General features: G+C 29.6%; 1 long non-coding RNA gene across 1 annotated transcript; it reads right to left on the reverse strand.

The window, feature by feature from the left end:
• Nucleotides 1-2,326: 2,326 nt before the first annotated feature.
• On the reverse strand, nucleotides 2,327-3,140 carry LOC112006037 (uncharacterized). Its single transcript, XR_010632385.1, has 3 exons — nucleotides 2,903-3,140; nucleotides 2,634-2,784; nucleotides 2,327-2,547 (listed from the first exon to the last, which is right to left on the reverse strand). It is a non-coding gene; the product is annotated as an uncharacterized LOC112006037 (long non-coding RNA).
• Nucleotides 3,141-6,634: the final 3,494 nt, after the last annotated feature.

The raw sequence follows: 6,634 nt of genomic DNA on the forward strand, positions 1-6,634 counted from the left end.
GCTACAAACTCACTCAATATCTTTTTATTGGAGGTAAATTTTGACAAATCTACTATTTGGATTGCATCTTTTTCTTATATCCTCCATGTTTGTAAAATTTCAAGAAAATTAAAGATCAATAGCTATGTCATCAATAAATTTTTAAATTAAAAGTTTTTGTAATTTAAAATTATGTATAAAATATAAGATTATAGATTATATAGTAAATGATATCCGATTGACACAAAAATTGACATGTGCATTAAGAAGGTAAAGAACATGTAATTCAACGGTTAGATTTTCAAAATATGTAGTAATATTTATTTTATTGAGTGAGTTTGTAGCCTAAGGTTACAACTAATTTTGTAGCTAAACTTTGTCCATAATGAAAACCTAATTAATCTAAGTCCCCAATATAATATCATTCTTGCACATAAGATCTTCCATCTTGTTGAAATAAACATGTAGAGAAAGAACAAGAATTGTTCTGAAGAGAATCTTTGTATATTTTTTGTATTCTTAGCTCTCCTCAAATATATGGCCTTTAGTGAGTAATTGATAGGTTGGATTGAACATGGCAGTCCTTTAGGGTTTTTTGTTGGCTTGATATTCCAGCAGATAATGCACATATGAAACTGTACAAATAACTTCTTTCAAGTAGATGAAGGTGCTACATATTCCCGTAGCCAAGCTATCTTGTTCGTGATAAATCAAACCCTAAAAAGGTTCTATGCAATGATTATTGGACAAACGTGTCTACACATGTTGGCTTCAAATTTAGAATAGGTGGCCTAAAAAATCCTTACAAAGATTTTGCAACCTGTAACTTAGAAACTTGTGTTTTCCAATCATTCCCTTTGCCCTCAGATCTCCTTCACAGACGGCTAGTGAAGGACATAATAAGCTTATCGAAAAAAAGAAAAAGAAAAAAAAAAAGAACAAATATGAAATATAATTTTTGTTATTTATTAATTTTTGATGCTATTATGTAGTTTTTGAAAATTTTGACTCACTATTATTTCTTTGATTTTAGGTGTATTTAATGCTTTTCTTTGAGAGTTCCATTATGATAGATATAAATTATGATATGTTTTAGAATATATTTTTTTGTTGGTCAAGTTTTAAGAGTCTTTAAATTGGGTTTCAAGCTTGTAAACAAAAATAAAGTATTTAGCTTAGTAGAATTTCATATTCTTGTCTCTCTATTTTTTTAGTGGATATTCTGGTAATTCTTCTTGTGAATTCAAAGAACTCTAGTTGATTAATGACTATTTTTTATTGAGGTAAATGCAATTTGGTTCTTGCTATCTTCCACCCCCGTCAGCTAGCCCTTTGTTGTTATTTGCTTAAGGAAGAAAAAATGCGATAATGTGCACTTTATTTACCCCATAAAAAATTGTGGCTAACTTGTTCCAATCAAATTTTGGAAAAAAATTATTTTGGATATATTTTTTGAAACATAATAATATAAATAATTTAAAAAACAATATAAACATAATTGGTCTAATCTAAATTAACCATAACATGGAAAACAATTGCAACAAGAAAATGGCTAAGAAATAAGCTACATATTAGTGATAAATTAGCGTTTAATGACTTTAATCAGAATATATATATATATATATATATATGATATCGATGTCAATCTTAGTATTAATGTGACATTGACTGAGAATCTGGGATGTTCCACCCTAGCTATGAGAATCTGGTCTGTATTTAAAACTTTTTTTAGAAAATTCATGATGATGAAGCCACATGTTGATTCAAATTTTATCGGTTGTACTTATTGACTTCTCCCACATGTAAACCTTGAGTCTATAGTAATAACATGTGTTGTTTTAGCAAATTGAACAATAGGTCAAAGAAATCGAATTTTCTACAAGAAATGGTTAATAAAAGAAAAAGATATATGATATCTATGACTAAGAAAATTGCACATTAATATGTAGCGTAGTTGAAAGGTGAAGATTTATTTTTTATTTTTATTTTTTTAGATAAATACCAATTTCATTAAGCAGGACAAGAACAACACTAACATCCTTCCTCCACACATCCCGAGTAGATTCAGGCAGGGAGTTCATATTACAACAATTACAGGGAAAGGTGTAATTGACAATTCTCTACTATGAGCCACCATTATGCTATATATGCAAAGAAAGTTAACGGGGGAGAAAAGAAAAACCTGAACCTAACAGAAGTGGTAAAGCTAGATAACAAAGGATAATTATCCTCTCTATTACTATATCATCTGCCCTAACAGAAGTGGACAAGCAATCTATTGAAAAGAACGTTTTGAGTCTTTGTTAGGACCTGGGAATAATTGCCCTAAAGCCATTTCATCAAAAAAAAAAAAAAAAAAAAAGGTTGGTTTTTTGGTAAAGGCAATGGTGTACTATCATCTCTTAACATAAATAACACATCTAACATAGTGGGCCGATCATCAGTGTTATTCTGTATACATGGGAGACCGATATGGATCCATCTCAACACTTTATATTTGACACATGAATCACTTATTGAAGGATCAATTAGTTCTAGCCCTTGGCCTTCTTCCCATAAATTCCATGCCTGAGAAAATCATTTACAATATTAATTAGAAGCACACATAACAATGAATATAAATAAAATCCAAAGCTTAAATTTAATTGACATACATATCTTGCTAAATTGAGTGTGTAGTCAACATGGTAGAAGCTATTGTTTTTTCTACCACTCACGATTTCAAGCATCAAGACTCCAAAGCTATATACATAAGATTTTATAGAGAACACCCCTTCCATAGCATACTCAGGAGACATCTAACCACTACATCAAAAACACAATAAATATTTCATTTCACAAGTGATTGAATTGAGCACATGTAATAGTAAGATTAAAATAGGAACTTAATCATCACAAGTGTAGGGGTTTATTATTAACTTACTAAGTTCCAACAATTACATTACTGTTTGCTTCCAATTCATCTGGTTTGAAAATTCGTGCCATGCCAAAATCAGAAATCTTAGGATTTATGTTTTGGTCAAGGAGTATGTTACCGGCTTTTAAATCTCTATGAATTATCCTTCGTCTTGAATAATTATGGAGATAGAATAGTCCTTGAGCGATTCCTTCAATTATGTTGAAACATTTTTTCCAATCTAATAACTTTCTCCTCTTTGAATCTGTCCAATATAAACAATTAAATAGATGTGATCAATAATCTAGTGTTTAGAAAGCAATATAATAAACTTAAATTTTATTTTTGAAAAATAAGTGAAGGAAGTATTAGTAAAATGTTTTTCTAACCAAATAGAAAGCAATCTAAACTTTTGTTGGGCATGTATTCATAAACCAACATCCTCTTCTCTCCATGAATGCAACAACCAATAAGTTTAACAATATTCACATGATGGAGTTTAGGCATGATTATCAACTCATTCTTGAACTCTAGTATTCCTTGTCCTAAATTTTGCCCTAATTGCTTTATCGCTATTGTTTGCCCCCCTGCAAATTTTCCCTGATGTGGTGACTAAAAAAGATTAATTCAGCTTAGATGTAAGTTACTCAAAACTACTTGATGTGGAAATTTATTTAGAGGTGACCTTATACACAGGCCCAAAGCCTCCTTCTCCAAGCTTGTTTTCTAATGAAAAATTGTTTGTTGCAGCCATGACACATGTATAGCTAATTACACTGAAACGAGCTCCATCATTCCCATCATTTAGAATTTCATTCATGTTGATAGATGTGTCCAAGCTCAATAAAGCAAGCAATCCATTTTCACCGTTTGTTTCATCACTCCCTGTTTAAATTTCCATAGAACATCATAATTTGCATATATCATATTAATAATCAAGAATTGGTAAATTTAAATATTATGTATTATATATATATATATATACCTTGAATTACAACTGCTCTCCGTTTGAGTAGATAACCCAATATGCAGAAAACAATCACGAGTAGAGCAATGGCTGGGAAAATTGCAACGCATATCCACTTCTTTGTTCCTATACCTGGTCATATATAGCAGTGTTAGTAATAATCATATAAGAAAATATTTTCTGATTTTGATCCAAGTTATACTTCATATCGAAAATCTACAAATACAAGGGAATGAAATTTTCATTTTTATTAAAAAAAAAAAAAAAAAAAACCAAAATTGTGGAAGATGAGTACCCTTACGAAGGATAAACGAGTGATAAGCATAATAAGCAAAAGAGATCCATCAAAGGGATCATGAAAGTTCAGATCCTTCAAACCCAAAACTTAACTAAAAAGGTTTAGAAATGCAAACTAATTAATATAACATATTATGAAGCTCCAATCTAACCAATTTTTGAAATCTTTAACAGTTTGTATTTGAAACCTCAGTGAAAGAGAAAATTAGACATACCTTAGTTTAGTTAGTTTTACTAATGGTTTAATTTTAAAATTCTTGCCCTGGATTCATTTTTTGTTGCATCTGTAATTTGTGTAATCCCAGAGTACAAGGCACATAAACCTTGAATAAGATCCATATTTAAGATCCTGAGCCATGGCTAATTTCTGTACCATCTATATATAAGCAACAAACATTTTTCCAGTAAAACCTCAATTAAGATAATTAAGATGCAATACACATGAATATCTAGGGCAAAACTTTTAATGAACAAACCTTTAGTGTATGTATATGTAGAGAGAGAGAGAGGAGAGATTCAAGCTGCTATTTCTTGATCAAGAAGTTTAAGTCTGGAGAAAGCTCGATCTAAATCTGTTTGTGAACTGAGGAACTGATTGAACATATCTAAATCTGCTGTGATGACCCTACCTGCATCGTCACAAATTATCTATATATATACACTTAAAAGTTGCACTATTCACAACCCAGATTCGAAATTGTTCAAATTCAATGACTCTTGCATTATTGGTAATTTTCCTTATATAAATATGCATATACTTAAAAGTTGCATTATATATAATATATATATTGCACAAATTCAATGACTCTTGAAAAATGAACCTTCTTTCTGTAGAAACTAGGAACCTTGAGGAATTGAGTGTATCACCTGATTTAAGATTATTCACATTTACTTTATGAGAAGTACACAACAAGCATGAGAAAAATAGAATGAGCACAAATTTGAGAATGTTTATCATGTTGTTAGTAAGTAAGATAGAGACTAATGACTTTTCACTTGTTTGCTAATTAGCTAGCTACTTATATGCTCATGCCAGCGTATATCATACAGCTGCTGCCTGCTAAGGTCAAACACGTTAGGCAGTCCATTGAAAGAAGACATTTTTTTTTTGAGAAACATTAATGAATGAAGACTGGTTTTTTTGAGACATCAAAAATTTATTAAAGAAATAATTTCATTGGTTAATGAACTATGCATAGACACAAAAGAATCAAAGGTATGAACCATCACAAATCTGTGGTCCGATTATTTTACTTTTTTTTTTAAGAGAGTTTCAACCTATGGCATTAGCTCCTGATGATAGCTCTTTATTATCAGACCAAGATACCAATCAATTTTTGGTGTAGATAAAGATTGAATCCCAAATCTCTTATACAACAATCAGAGATTTTACCAGTTGAGCTAACTAGAACCCACGATTATTTTACTAAATAAGTACGCTCCAACACTTCATTTCACATTGCCTATTTACCTTTTTATCTTTTCTTATAAATTTAACGTTTTATGATTTTTTTTTCAACCATCTATTCTATTAAAACTTTATATTATAGGTTTTAGGCCCCAATTGTCACAAAATAAATCAAATTTTAGTCAAGTAATTAATTAATTATGCTCTTGATTGGATTGATTAACACATTACACAAGTACAGATCACATATAACACCAATATGATGACCACTGAAAATTGATGAAACAATCTGTTTCACAATTAAAAAAAAAAAAAAATTGAGAATGATTTAATCTAAACAATCCTCAAGACAATATATCCACTAAAATAAAATCAAAGTTTGTACAATAAATTTAACCTTAAATCTAGTACTACCTCATTTAGTACTTATTGGTGTGACTACATGTAACTCTGAAATCCACAGATTCTTCTATTTTGGATAGTTGTAGACGAACTCTCCTGTTAGTGACTCAGAGATCCACTCTCAAAGATTTAATTAGTAACTGTGTTTAGCTGATTTTAGAAACTTCGCTCTATCATTGGATTTGATGTTTTGCATGTAATCTCTAGTTGATGCTTCAGGAGAGCTTGGAAAAATCCAGATCTAGATAGTAACATTGCTCTCTTATGTATGTAAAACATGCTCTAAAATTTGTATTTATATATACTTAAGTTCCATCTAAAATTTGTATTTATAATTGTGTTTGCATATGAAATTATATAGTATGCTAATTTTTTTTTTTTAAATTATGTACTAAGATTCTAATAAAGGGTATCATTAAAAAAAATGATACTAATAAGGGGTTTAAGTAGAGAATAAAAAATTCTAATTCAATTAAAAAAAATACTAAAATAATGACGTGAAATTGTGAGGTCTCATTTGCTTATTTGGCATAATATTAAGGGTCAATTTGAGATAATTAAGAGCACACTACGGTGATAATTAAAAGTAATTTTTTTGCTGAATAAATTAAATATTATATATTAAAATAAAACATTAGTTTTAAGAAACAAAATACTAAAAATTCATTTGAACAGTCCATAAAAT

This window comes from Quercus suber, unplaced genomic scaffold (assembly GCF_002906115.3).
Source record: "Quercus suber isolate HL8 unplaced genomic scaffold, Cork oak 2.0 scaffold_283, whole genome shotgun sequence".
Classification (NCBI taxonomy): Eukaryota; Viridiplantae; Streptophyta; class Magnoliopsida; order Fagales; family Fagaceae; genus Quercus; species Quercus suber.